We start from the raw sequence: 15147 nt of genomic DNA, 5'->3' as shown, positions 1-15147 counted from the left end.
CCCCTCCCACATTGTGGCGTACATTATCAAGTTTCCAGTTAAGCGATACATAAATGTTTCAGAAATCCTCACTGTGCCTTGTTCGGAAAGGGTTGCCTTTTCCTTCTCCTTGCAGCCAGGATAGCTGGGAGAGACATCACTCCTGCGTCTCAGACAATCTTTCCGAAAATACTGTTATTACTACATCATAGATCAGCCAGCTCGAGGTCTCCCCCGTTTAATCCTGGTTAATTTTAGAATTGAAATCTATCAATTAAAGCGTCTCCCAGCAAAACTGCTTCTAATTACCAGATCTGCAGCATCTATTGCTTTGTCATCAACAGGCACTTGTCAGCCCGTCAATCAAGGGGTTAAATTTAAAATAGCCCCGGTTGTTTGGGGCGTGCGAGCCAGTGAGCATCCGGCAGGAAGGGAACAGCGTCAGAGGGCTGCAAGCTAACGGGGTCCGAATCATGTTGCCAAACCACTGCCCGGGTGTGGAGTCACTGCATTTGTCACATCCGAGTCCCCCCTCACGTCTCTCGGCTCTCTTTGCAACACAGCAACAACAACCTGCACAGAGTGGGTCAAACAAGATCTCCAGTTTGCACTTCCTCAGAAGCGAGACTCTGAGCTATTACCTTCTTGACAGCTTTCCACTAGAATTAGCTGTTTAACCATCTTAGTCACTGGCCTGATATTCTCTGGTCGGGCACTTTTTTTGCCGAAACAGAACAGTGCAAACCTCCAGAACCACCTTTCCCCTTATACGAACTGATTCTGTGCGTTGTATCTCAACCGTGGACTCGCTACAAACCATCTGCAATCTCTTGCCCGGTTGATAGGGAATCTAGGATTCCCAGTATTGACCTTATCTATCCTCAACGTCCAATCTGCGCTGTTAGGAGCAGAAAGCGCCGGCTTGTGAAGCTAAGGGATGCAGGGGAGCTGTCTGAGGGAGAGAGAGAGAACGCACTATTCAGGCTAATGCTACATTCCCACCGATTGCACTGTATCAAGAGTCACGAACAGCATCGGTCAAGATAGGAGAGCCCATATTGAACAACAGACCAAACTCCCTCCCCTCCTACTCCACAATAACAGGACATTTGCAAAACACACACACACAAAAAAACGCAGGCACATTCACATCAGCCAATGGAACGGTGTGTAAAGGGTACTCACTCGCTTTGCCTTGTTTCGGCCTTTGCAACAGCTTCTGCATTGCAGCTACATCTTCGGTTTTGACAGCTTGCAGTAATTCCTGATCTTTCTCCATGGCTTGTTGATGTGTGTGTGTGTGTGTGTGTGTTTATGTGCGTGTTTTTATATCCGATGCATCTTAGGTTTTAGGAGCTGAAGCGAGAGAGAGACACACACACACAGAGGGAGGAAGACTATGCCTGGCAGAGTGTGTGCATAGAGGCAGGGACAGGAGGAGAGCTACCGATGGGTGAAAGGCATAGACAGCCTCGTCTCTTGTATCACAAACCAAAACAGCTCTCTCTCCTAAAATAATAAAATGTGAGGCTGGATGAGCACAGCAGGCCAAGCAGCATCTCAGGAGCACAAAAGCTGACGTTTCGGGCCTAGACCCTTCATCAGAGAGGGGGACGGGGAGAGGGAACTGGAATAAATAGGGAGAGAGGGGGAGGCGGACCGAAGGTGGAGAGGAGAGAAAAGGTCAGTCCAGGGAAGACGGACAGGTCAAGGAGGTGGGATGAGGTTAGTAGGTAGATGGGGGTGCGGCTTGGGGTGGGAGGAAGGGATGGCTGAGAGGAAGAACAGGTTAGGGAGGCAGAGACAGGTTGGACTGGTTTTGGGATGCAGTGGGTGGAGGGGAAGAGCTGGGCTGGTTGTGTGGTGCAGTGGGGGGAGGGGACGAACTGGGCTGGTTTAGGGATGCGGTGGGGGAAGGGGAGATTTAGCATCCCTAAACCAGCCCAGTTCGTCCCCTCCCCCCACTGCACCTCACAACCAGCCCAGCTCTTCCCCCCCCACCCACTGCATCCCAAAACCAGTCCAACCTGTCTCTGCCTCCCTAACCGGTTCTTCCTCTCACCCATCCCTTCCTCCCCCCGACAAGCCGCACCTCCATCGACCTACTAACCTCATCCCACCTCCTTGACCTGTCCGTCTTCCCTGGACTGACCTATCCCCTCCCTACCTCCCCACCTATACTCTCCTCCCCACCTATCTTCTTTACTCTCCATCTTCGGTCCGCCTCCCCCTCTCTCCCTGTTTATTCCAGTTCCCTCTCCCCATCCCCCTCTCTGATGAAGGGTCTAGGCCCGAAACGTCAGCTTGTGTGCTCCTGAGATGCTGCTTGGCCTGCTGTGTTCATCCAGCCTCACATTTTATTATCTTGGAATTCTCCAGCATCTGCAGTTCCCATTATCTCAGCTCTCTCTCCCCTTCCCCACCCCGGATTATTGCAAATAAAAAGGACAACACAAAATTCTCCTTGCTGTCCTCCCCCGAGAGCCTGGTGGCTGCACTAAGTACACAGCGGCGATGCCATGGTTCTTCAGTCCGTCCTCACCCCCATCGCGTTTCGCAGCCGCTGCCTCACGCTCTCTCTCTCTCTCTCCACAAGAGCTGAGATCTGCTTTCAATGCTCCTACCCTGCCGCATGGCGGAGGAAGATTGTACGGGAGCCAAATCATCACATCCCTCTCATACCAAATAGGACAGATCCTGGGCCAAGGCAGGTTTATTTCTGGAAGCGCTCTTAAAGGAAACCCCTACCAAAGAGTGCGTGTTGGGGGTGGGGTGGGAAAGGGGTGGAACTAATCCTTTTAAAATCTCTGGTTTGTAACCATTTTCTGAAAATAACACCGCTTTGCTTTCTAACATCCCGCTAATCCTTCCCACCATTGCAATATCTGTATTTATTGGTCGATAGACAAGAATTGAACAGGTGAAACTGCACATTTAAACATTATGCTCGTCACAATATTAACTGATGGAAATGGATGCTGTAACTTCAACTTGGCCGGGACTGTTCCAAACTCTCTATCATCCTGGATTAAGAACTGCAAGGTGATGCAGCGTTGGTACCTGGTCCCTTTTCACTGGGGGTTGCCAACCTGCTGTCTCAGGAGTCAGCATAACATTTGGCGATTGCAATTTTACGCTGCAAATAGCGCCAATTTGAAAATAATACCGGCGTCTCCGGAAGTGAATTAAACTTGGACAAGAAGCAAATGCGGCTTCCATCAATCATTCCACCCGCCACCACAGCCCTCTCCCACTTCTTACGCCCCTTCAATTATACTTAACACACAAATACAGCTCAATTCCGATTAGCACGTCTCGTTATTTTTTCACTCCCTTCCCCGCCATGTTAACCAGTTATCATTGAGCACCCTGGCTGGTTCCTTATCTGGTCAATCCATAATTGTACATCCCATCTATGGTCTGGGATCAAGCTAGTTATTTGGGAATTATCTCCACACCTGTCTGAAAGGCAGTGTCTTGTTCTCCCTGGGTTATTTTTAATCTGGAAGCAATGCTAATGATGCTGTCTGACTTGGGGTCATGCTTGTCATCAAGATTTGTATGTGCACTCTGCGCAGGGTGGCAATTAACTCGGAAATGTTTTCACCTAGCGGCTGAATGGCTCTAAGTGTCTGCACCCCTCTCATGTGCGTAAATTATCACCGACATGTAAATCTCTGATGGTTCTAATTTGGGATACCACATTATCAATGAGTTATTTTCCGTGTCTTAAGATCCAATAACGTCAGTATCCACTTGCCCACATCATTTGGATGCTTGAGATAGTCGCAGGTAACAGAGAAGGTTGAAAAGGACAAAGATGCTGTTGTGCTGTGCATGGGCTATCCAAAAGCATTTTGTACAATTTTTGAAGAAAATCTCAGAATGAAAGGGATCCAAAATTGTCTGAGGGATAAGAAAGAGAGTGTAATATAACAAAGTGTGTAGCTGGATGAACACAGCAGGCCAAGCAGCATCTCAGGAGCACCAAAGCTGACGTCAGCTGCTGTGCTCCTGAGATGCTGCTCAGCCTGCTGTGTTCATCCAGCTACACACTTTGTTATCCTGGATTCTCCAGCATCTGCAGTTCCCATTATCTCTGATCACAAGAAAGAGAGTGTGATGGGTGTTTTTCTGATTGAGAGGATGTTTGTTGTGGAGTTCCCCTGAGGCTGGTATTGAGACCCTTGCTTTCCTGATACGGACATAAATGATCTAGGCTTGGGTGTGCAGGGGACAACATTGTACTGTGCAGATGACACAAAACTCCAATGTACTGCGACCTGTTATGAGACATAGAGTCATAGAAATGTACAGCACAGTCGTTGGTCCATTTCATGGGCGCCATTAGACTTTCATTCCTGGGTGTTGTTTTTAAATTGAAATTGGATTCAAACATGCGTCATGGTGAAAGTTGATTCTGATTACCTGAATCTCCGGATTACTAGTCCAGTGATGTTGTCACAACGCCTCCATTTATGAGAATGATTCTCAGGCATGAGAAACTCAGTTATGAGGATTTTTTCAAGGTACTGGGACTGCTTTCCTTGGAAACTTGATAGAAACTTTCCAAAACCATGAGTGCTCAGGAGAAAGCAGATAGGAATAAAATGCTTCAGAGATAGTAGGAACTGCAGATGCTGGGGAATCTGAGATAACAAGGTGCTGAGCTGGATGAACGCAGCAGGCCCAGCTGCATCAGAGGAGCAGGAAGGCTGACATTTCAGGCCTAGACCCTTCTTCATTTTTCTGACGAAAGTTCAGAAAGCTCTTCATCCAGTTCTACACCTTGTTATCTAGGAATAAAATGTTCCCACTCCTAAAATGAATCTAGAACCAGAGGGCACAGTTTCAAAGATGCTAACAAAAGAAGCAAATGGGCAGTGAGAAAAAAATACTTTATTCAGCCAGTGAGTGATCTGGGCCTGGAATCCACTGCCCGGAAATGTGGTGGTGGCAGATTCGGCGAAGGCACGCAAGAGGGATGGTTACTTAAACAGAAAAAAAAATACATGCAGGGTTTTTGGAAAAAGGTAGAAGATTGGCCTTAAATTAGAGTGCTCAGAGAGCTTGGCAAGTATGATGGGCTGAATGTCTTCCTTCTGCGTTGTAGCAATTCTGCGTTTCTGCCAGGTTCACTCTTCTGTTGTGGGCAGTGATGGATGGCATTTTTGCAGGCAATCACGTAGGTGCTGGATTTTGTACATGACGGGTAGAATTTAACACCCCTCTCTTTATGCGGGGTTTGAGCTGGAGAGTGTAAGTACGGACCTGACTGTCTTTCAAGTTTTACCCTGATGCAGTCTCGATTGGGAAGGCTGGTAAATGGTCTTTACTCCCCTGAGTGGGCAATTAATAACTGAGGCTGAACAAATATCACACAGAAAGTTTGAGAAGTAAAACTCTTAATTATAGAATCCCTACAGTGTACAATCAGACCCTTTGACCCAACATTGACCTTTGCAGCATTCCACCCACACCCATTCCACTATAACCCACCTAACCCACACATACCTGGACACTCTTAGCAACTTAGCATGGCCAAGCCATCTAACCTGCACATCTTTGGACTGTGGGAGGAAACTGGAGCACCCAGAGGAAACCCATGCAGACATATACAGAATGTGCAAACTCCACACAGACAGTCACCTGAGGTTGGAATTGAACCTGGGTCCCTGGAGCTGTGAGGCAGCAGTGCTAACCATTGATCCGCCATGCCATATTAGTAGCGATGGCAAACAGATAGCACCTGACTACCTTTTCTTACAACCTCCTGATTCCCTGGCCAGAAAACCTCTCCCACGACCCCAATTTGTTCATGACTCACTAATAGCATTGGATTAATTGCAGTACCAGCATCAGCCACCCTTCCTGGTGGCACCACCTGCAATGGCGAGACACTAGTCTCTGTTTGGCCAGCATCTCTCAGTGAGTGGGGTTTTAGCCACAGACTGCCCCCGAATGGTAAGTGCTCGGTTGGCACTTCATTCACTGGAACTTTCCTGACACGGTAACCTGGGGTTTCTGTCAGTTCTCCAAGTGCTAGGTATAATCCCTGTCATCTGATTCACATTCTGATGGAAGTATGCGTAATGCTGCTCGGATGCTAATGGTATATGTTTTGACCTCAGTATTCCAGTTACAATCCTCTCTTAATCCAGTGCAGTGAGGATAGAGATATCACCAACTACTTACAGGTTAGATGCAAGTGGATTTCCGCTGACTCTTGTAAAAGTGTTTCGTGGTTTTCAGAGCTGTTTAAGCCAGCTGAAATCTCTCAGGAATGGGGAAGCATTCCCTGACTGTGAGGATACTGCACAAGTCAACAACAGGGCTACAGTAGTGGCTATCCCCTCAGACAAGCATGACTGAGAGAATGGACAGAAATCACACAGGGCAGGACAGGTGACTGGAATAAGGTGAATGATGAAGGAGACAACGATTCTCAGTGGGATACCTGAATCTCCAGAGTCTGAATGGAGCCATTTTTCCCGTCGTGAAGAACTGTGCGTGAGCTTTCACCTTAGTACAGACATCCTCACTGGAATTGATCACTTCTGAAACTGTAAGTACAACCTCCAAGCAGGGTCACAAGGTCATGGCCAGAGGATGGGAAGATTCCAGGCTGGCCCAAAGATTACTTGCAAAATTTTCCAGCTTGTCATTTTTCCTGTTCCCATAAGGACCTGTAATGGGAATCAAAATTACATGAAAATCAAGTACATTTCAGTTTTCCTTGTCAGAGAGCAGCAGGATACTGAACAGAAGACTTTGTAATAATTCTTCAATATTCTGCCCTGCCATCCTCATTTGAACAACTTGAAGTAATGAGGAGGTGACAAGAGCCTTAGTTTGAAGACGTGGTCCATATGGGAGTGTGTATTACACACTCAGAGGGGCTGCATAAAGTACCACAGGAAATGTAATGGTGCAGACCACTGGAGTAGTTCAATGTTGTTTCTGCTGCCTGGAGCACTCTGGGGCAGTCCTGCAGTACAGAGAAGGGCCGGTGTCGTCATGATTCTTGATAGTCTCCAACCTTGGCATCATGAGGGTGCGCTGTCGCTGCCAGTGATAGGGCACAGCTGAGAAAAAGGAGGAGTTGGAAGCAGTGAGGAGGTAACCATTGCAGCTTTTTTGTTGCCAGACTTTCTGTGATCCACTCGTCCAACTGTAATACAGGTAAATGTAAGCTCAAATTCCACTAACAAGGCTGAACCTTCCCTCTCCTTGGCTGTTGACTACCACTGCACCACTTGTCTACAAACAACAGTAAATGCCATCACAATATCGATATTTCAAAACAATAATGTTGAACAATCTGTGCCATATGCATGCAAATATCAACTGCCCTCATTTATTTCCTTCATACCAGTATTATAGGTGCCTTTTTCTTGCTTAATGCTCCCACAGAGTGCGATCCCTGTGACTGTGGCACTGCAGGTGAAAGCTGATGATTTTTATTGTGTTTATCCTGAGTAACTCTAGCTCCAGAAGGGCCCACCCACGACTGTACCACAACAGCTTCTGCTTTTTCTGGAGCAGAGATGCCAATCATGACTCAATCTGTAACTGTTCCCATCAGGTTGGCCACAACTCAGTGCTGGAGTGGATGGGTTCCAAACACTGCGCCAGATTGAAGCCAGAGTCTTTCATGCTCCGTGACATTAATGGCAGGCTTTCTAACCTGCCAATGCACCAATCCTTCTTCTGTCGGCCACCCCATCCCCATTGCAGTTCTCATCTGAATCCCCTGTAGCTGAAATGGAGTGTGACTTCATCCTCTGGTGAACTGGCACCAATTCCTTGAGACCTCACTGCAGGTCACTCATGCTCAGTGTACGAAATGAGGAATAACTGGTTGAGGGACAGAGTGGTTGAGGAAAGAAATTCCAGTGTTAGTACCTTGGCAGCTCACAGCAATGCCACCTGTGAGCTAACTACAACTGGAAATGTTCAGGAATGAGTTAGTGTAAGACTGTAGATAGCTCTGAAAACTAGGAGACTGGAGGGGATTACAGAGATTAGGGGAGGGATTCAAGACCGTGGAGGGATTTGAAACCGAAACTAGAGTTTATTAATTAATATTAAAATTGAGGATTTGCTGAACTTGGAATTGATGCAGGTCAAGGGGCACAGGATATGCTATGAACGGTTAACATAAACAGCAGAAGACCCTGATTTTATCGAGAATAGAAAGCGGGAGGTGCGCAGGGTGCATTGGAATAATTAAGTGCAAAGGGACCAATAGCAAGAAAGTCTGTTTCAGCAACAAATAAACTGGGATTGGAACAAAGTAAGATGTTACAACAGCATTCGTTTGATCGTTCTTTGTGAAAGGGGTGGGGAGCGGTTGTGAGGAAAGAAGGGGTGAGGGCAGGACATTTCCATAATTCTTCTTTCTTTCAATTAGAGTTTCTTTATTTAGTTTTACTGTCTTCTGTCCCTGTAGAGTGCACTGGGTTAATGGCAGGAAATGTACAAGGAGAAGTCCCCTCAGTGACAGCCAACTGTGTGAGAGCTATTAAAAGAGGAATTACTAAATAATGTTTACTAAATCTGGAGAACTATGATTTTGTTTACTAATGAGATTTATCAGCTCTGGTTTCTTTCAGTTGACAGCAAGAGGTTTGTTGATGAATCTCTAACATTCACAGCTTTGACTTTCAACCAACTTTCCACAAGGGGTGGGGGGGGTGGGGTTCGTGAATGGAAGGAGCTGCCAACAGATGTGGTCGAGGCAGATAAAATTGCTGTATTTAAAAGACATTTGGACAGGTACACAATTAGGAAAGGTTTAGACGGATACCAAACACAGGCAAATGGGACCGGTTAAGTTTGGGACACCTGATCAGTACAGATGATTGGGACTGAAGGTCCTCATTCTGTGCTGTATGACTCTATGAATCTATGATTGAAGAGCTAACTAGGTGTGTGCATGAGGGCAATGCATTTGATACAGTCTACTTGGGCATCAGCAAAGCTTTTGACAAGATCCCCCATTTGAAGACTGTTAGAACAGGAAACAGTCCATGGGATCCGAGGACACATGTGCACAGGAAATCATAACTCACGTAATTTGATTGAGTTTTTTAAAGTAGTAATCAAGAGCATTGACTAAGGCAGAAAGATGGACGCATACGGGCTTCAGTAAGGCGTTCAAGAAGGTTCCTCACGGTACTCCAAGAGGGAAGTTAAATCACACGGAGCACAGGGAGAGCTAGCCATAGAACATAGAACATTACAGCACAGTACAGGCCCTTCGGCCCTCGATCTTGTGCCGACCTGTCATGCCGATCTCAAGCCCATCTAACCTGCACTATTCCATGTACGCCCATATGCTTATCCAATGGCGACTTAAATATACCTAAAGTTGGCAAATCTACGACCGTTGCAGGCAAAGCGTTCCATTCCCTTACTACTCTCTGAGTAAACAAACTACCTCTGACATCTGTCCTATATCTTTCACCCCTCAATTTAAAGCTATACCCCCTCGTGTTCGCCGTCACCATCCAAGGAAAAAGGCTCTCCCTATCCACCCTATCTAACCCTCTGATTATTTTATATGTCTCAATTAAGTCACCTCTCAACCTTCTTCTCTCGAATGAAAACAGCCTCAAGTCCCTCAGCCATTCATTCTCAGACCTTCCCTCTTTCCCTGGCAACATCCTAGTAAATCTCCTCTGCACCCTTTTCAAAGCTTCCACATCCTTCTTATAATGCGGTGACCAGAACTGTACACAATACTCCAAGTGCGGCCGCACCAGAGTTTTGTACAGCTTCACCATAACCTCTTGGTTCTGGAACTCGATCCCTCTATTAATCAAAGCTAAAACACTGTATGCCTTCTTAACAGCCCTGTCACCCTGGGTGGCAACTTTCAAGGATCTGTGTTCATGGACACCAAGATCTCTCTGCTCATCTATACTACGAAGCATCTTACCATTAGCCCTGTACTTTGCCTTCTGGTTACTCCTACCGAAGTGCATCACCTCACACTTGTCTGCATTAAACTCCATTTGTCACCTCTCAGACCAGCTCTGCAGCTTATCTATGTCCCTCTGCAACCAATCCTTTGTCACTATCCACAACTCCACCTATCTTAGTGTCGTCTGCAAATTTACTAACCCATCCTTCTACACCCTCATCCAGGTCATTTATAAAAATGACAAACAGCAGTGGACCCAACACCCACCCCTGCGGTACACCACCAGTAACTGGTCTCCAGGATGAACGTTTCCCATCAACTACCACGCTCTGTCTTCTTTCAGCAAGCTAATTTCCGATCCAAACTGCTATATCTCCCACAATTCCATTCCTCTGCATTTTGTACAATAGTCTGTTATGCGGAACCTTATCGAACGCCTTGCTGAAATCCATATACTCCACATCAACCGGTTTACTCTCATCCACCTGTTTGGTCACCTTCTCAAAGAACTCAATAAGGTTTGTGAAGCACGACCTTCCCTTCACAAAACCGTGCTGACTATCCCGAATCAATTTATTCTTTTCTAGATGATTGTAAATCCTATCCCATATAACCTTTTTCAACACTTTACCGACAACTGAGGTAAGGCTCACTGGCCGATAATTACCATGGTTGTCTCTACTCCCCTTCTTGAACAGGGGAACCACAATTGCTATCCTCCAGTCATCTGGCACTATTCCTGTAGACAATGATGAGTTAAAGATCAATGCCAAAGGCTCGGCAATCTCCTCCCTGGATTCTCAGAGGATCCGAGGATAAATCCCATCCGGCCCAGGGGACATAGCTATCTTCACCCTCTGTAGGATTTCAAAAACCTCTTCCTTGTGAACCTCAATCCCACTTAGTCCAGTAGCCTGTATGTCTGTATTCTCCTCGACAACATTGTGGTTTTCTAGAGTGAATACTGTTGAAAAATATTCATTTAGCGCTTCCCCTATCTCATCTGACTCCACACACAACTTACCACTACTATCCTTGATTGGGCCTCATCTTACTTTTGTCATTCTTTTATTCCTTAAATACCGAGAGAAAGCCTGAGGGTTTACCCTGATCCTATCCGCCAACAACTTCTCATGTCTCCTCCTGGATCTTCTGAGCTCTCTCTTTCGGTCTTTCCTGGCTACCTTGTAACCCTCAATCACCCTAACTGAGCCTTCACATCTGAAAGTAACAGAAGCCGCCTTCTTCCTCTTGACCAGAGATTCCACTTCCTTCGTAAACCACGGCTCCCGCACCCTACAGCTTCCTCCCTGCCTGACAGGTACATACTTACCTAGGACACACAGGAGCTTTTCCTTGAATAAGCTCCACATTTCTATTGTGCCCATCCACTGCAGTTTCCTTCCCCATCCTATGCTCCCTAAATCTTGCATAATCTCTTCGTAATTGCCTTTCCGCCAGCTATAACTCTTGCACAGTGGTGTACACCTATCCCTTTCCATCACTGAAGTAAACATAACAGAATTGTGATCGCTATCACCAAGGTGATCAACGACTTTGAAATCTAACACCTGGCCAGGATCATCACCCAGTACTGATGTGGTCACTGCACCCCAATTCCATCAGTCACTGCATCCCATTTCACTCAGTCACTGTATCCCGTTTCTCACTGAGGCGGCATTCAATTTCCGTCAATCACTGCATCCCATTTCCGTCAGTCAAGGCATCCCATTTCCCATAGTCACTGCATCCCATTTCACTCAGTCACTGCATCTCCTTCACCATAGTCACTGCATTCCATTTCCATCAGTCACTGTTTCCCGTATCTCACAGGCGCTGCATTCAATTTCCCACACTCACTGCATCCCATTTCCCATAGTCACAGCATCTCCTTTCCCTCAGTCTCTGCATCGCATTTCACTCAGTCAATGCTTCCCATGTCCCACAGTCACTGCATCCCATTTCTCTCTGTCACTGCATCTCATTTCACTCAGTCACTGCATCCCATTTCCCTCAGTCACTGCATCTCATTTCACTCAGGCACTGTATCCCATTTCCCTCACTCACTGGACCCCAAGTCCGCTTGGGCACTGCATCCCCATGAACTCAGTCACTCCTTCCCAGTACCTCAGTCACTGCATCCCATTTCCATCAGGTACTGCATCACATTTCCATCAGACACTACAGCTCATGTCACTCTGTCACTGCATCCCATTTCCCTCAGTCACTGCATCTCCTTCACCACAGTCACTGCATCCCATTTCACGCAGTCACTGCATCACATTTCACTCAGTCACTGCATCGTATTTTACTCAGTCACTGCATCCCATTTCACTCAATCACTGCATCTCCTTCACCACAGTCACTGCGTCCAATTTCCATCAGTCACTGTTTCCTGTATCTCACAGACGCTGCATTCAATTTCACACCCTCACTGCATCCCATTTCCCATCGTCACAGCATCACCTTTCCCTCAGTCTTTGCATTGCAATTCACTCAGTGATTGCATCCCATTTCCCTCAGTCACTGCATCCCATTTCCGTCAGTCACTGCATTCCATTTCACTCAGCCACTGCATCCCATTTCACTCGGTGACTGCATCACAGTTTTCTCAGTGACTGAATCACAGTACACTCAGTGAGTGCATCATATTTCACTCAGTGATGGAATCACATTTCACTGAGTCACTGCGTCCCATTTCACGCAGTCACTGCATCCCATTTCACGCAGTAACTGCATCGCATTTCATGCAGTCACTGCATCGCAATTCACGCAGTCACTGCATCACATTTCACTCAGTCACTGCATCCCAATTCACTCCATCACTGCATCTCCTTCACCACAGTCACAGCATCCCATTTCCATCAGTCACTGGTTCCCCTATCTCACAGACGCTGCATTCAATTTCCGACACTCACTGTATCCCATTTCCCATAGACACAGCATCTCCTTTCCCACAGTCTCTGCATCTCATTTCAATCAGTGATTGCATCCTACTTCCCAAAAATAGTGCATCCCATTTTGCTCAGTCACTGCATCTCATTTCACTCGGTCACTGCATCCCATTTCCCTCAGTCACTGCATCCAATTTCCCTCAGTCACTGCATCTCATTTCCGTCAGTTACTGCAGACCATTTCCATCAAACAATGCATCTCATTTCACTCAGTGACTGCAGCTCATGTCACTCTGTCACTGCATCCAATTTCCATCAGTCAGTTCATCTCATTTCACTCATTCACTGCATCGCATTTCACTCAGTCACTGCATCGCATTTCACTCAGTCACTGCATCGCATTTCACTCAGTCACTGCATCGCATTTCACTCAGTCACTGCATCCCATTTCACTCAGTCACTGCATCCCATTTCACTCAGTCACTGCATCCCATTTCACTCAGTCGCTGCATCCCCTTCACCACAGTCACTGCATCCCATTTCCATCAGTCACTGTTTCCCGTATCTCACAGACAGTGCAATCAATGCTTCTCATTTCACTCAGTGACTGCAGCTCATGTCACTCTGTCACTGCATCCAATTTCCATCAGTCAGTGCAACTCATTTCACTCATTCACTGCATCACATTTCACTCAGTCACAGCATCCCATTTCACTCAGTCACAGCATCCCATTTCACTCAGTCACAGCATCCCATTTCACTCAGTCACTGCATCCCATTCCACTCAGTCACTGCATCCCATTCCACTCAGTCACTGCATCCGATTTCACTCAATCAGCGCGTCACATTTCACTCAGGCACTGTATCCCATTTCCCTCACTCACTGCACCCCAAGTCCGCTTGGGCATTGCATCCCCATGAACTCAGTCACTCCTTCCCTGTACCTCAGTCACCGCATCCCATTTCGCTCTGGTACTGCATCAAATTTCCCTCAATCACTGCATCCCATTTCACTCAGTCACTGCATCCCATGTCCCTCAGTCACTGCATCCCATGTCCCTCAGTCACTGCATCCCATGTCCCTCAGTCACTGCATCCCATTTCACTCAGTCACTGCATCCCATTTCACTCAATCACTGCATCTCCTTCACCACAGTCACTGCATCCCATTCCCCACAGACACGGCATCCCATTCACTTGAGTCTCAGAATCCCAGTTCACACAGCCACTGCATCCCATTTCACACAGTGACTGCATCCCATTTCACACAGCCAGTGCATCCCATTTCACACAGCCACTGCATCCCATTTCACACAGCCACTGCATCCCATTTCACACAGCCACTGCATCCCATTTCACTCAATGCTTCACTTGACACACAGTCAAGGCATCCCTTTCCATCAGTCACTGCGTCCCATTTCCTCAGTCACTGCATCTCCTTTCCACAGTCACGGCAATCCCATTTCACTCAGTCACTGCATCCCATTTCACAGAGTCACTGCATCTCCTTTCCATCAGTCACTGCGTCCCATTTCACTCAGTCACTGCGTCCCATTTCCATCAGTCACTGCATCCCATTGCCCTCAGTCACTGCATCCTATTTCACTCAGTAGCTGCATCCCATTACCCTCAGTCACTGCATCCCATTTCACTCAGTCACTGCATTCCATTTCACTCAGTCACTGCATCCCCTTCACCACAGTCACTGCATCCCATTTCCATCAGTCACTGTTTCCCGTATCTCACAGACAGTGCAATCAATGCTTCTCATTTCACTCAGTGACTGCAGCTCATGTCACTCTGTCACTGCATCCAATTTCCATCAGTCACTGCATCACATTTCACTCAGTCACAGCATCCCATTCCACTCAGTCACTGCATCCCATTCCACTCAGTCAGCGCGTCACATTTCACTTAGGCACTGTATCCCATTTCCCTCACTCACTGCACCCCAAGTCCGCTTGGGCACTGCATCCCCATGAACTCAGTCACTCCTTCCCTGTACCTCAGTCACCGCATCCCATTTCGCTCTGGTACTGCATCACATTTCCATCAGACACTGCAGCTCATGTCACTCTGTCACTGCATCCAATTTCCCTAAGTCACTGCATCTCATTTAACTCATTCACTGCATCAAATTTCCCTCAATCACTGCATCCCATTTCACTCAGTCACTTCATCCCATGTCCCTCAGTCACTGCATCCCATGTCTCTCAGTCACTGCATCCCATTTCACTCAGTCACTGCATCCCATTTCACTCAGTCACTGCATCCCATTTGAAGCAGTCACTGCATCCCATTTGAAGCAGTCACTGCATCCCATTTCACTCAATCACTGCATCTCCT

The 15147-nt window shown here is 47.0% G+C and overlaps 2 long non-coding RNA genes across 2 annotated transcripts in view; both read right to left on the bottom strand.

Moving 5' to 3' along the window:
• The window catches only part of LOC132207941 (uncharacterized), a 118802-nt gene extending 117021 nt beyond the window's left edge, over positions 1–1781 (bottom strand). The window contains exon 1 of the long non-coding RNA XR_009444028.1: positions 1165–1781. This is a non-coding gene — a long non-coding RNA (uncharacterized LOC132207941). The remainder of the gene's footprint in view (positions 1–1164) is intronic.
• A 3108-nt stretch (positions 1782–4889) lies between these two features.
• LOC132207940 (uncharacterized) overlaps positions 4890–15147 on the bottom strand; it is a 61002-nt gene continuing 50744 nt past the window's right edge. Inside the window, exon 3 of the long non-coding RNA XR_009444027.1 lies at positions 4890–6665. This is a non-coding gene — a long non-coding RNA (uncharacterized LOC132207940). The remainder of the gene's footprint in view (positions 6666–15147) is intronic.

Source organism: Stegostoma tigrinum, unplaced genomic scaffold, assembly GCF_030684315.1.
Source record: "Stegostoma tigrinum isolate sSteTig4 unplaced genomic scaffold, sSteTig4.hap1 scaffold_217, whole genome shotgun sequence".
NCBI lineage: Eukaryota > Metazoa > Chordata > Chondrichthyes > Orectolobiformes > Stegostomatidae > Stegostoma > Stegostoma tigrinum.
Note: the sequence above shows the minus strand (reverse complement) of the source record. Positions and strands in the feature narration are given on the sequence as shown.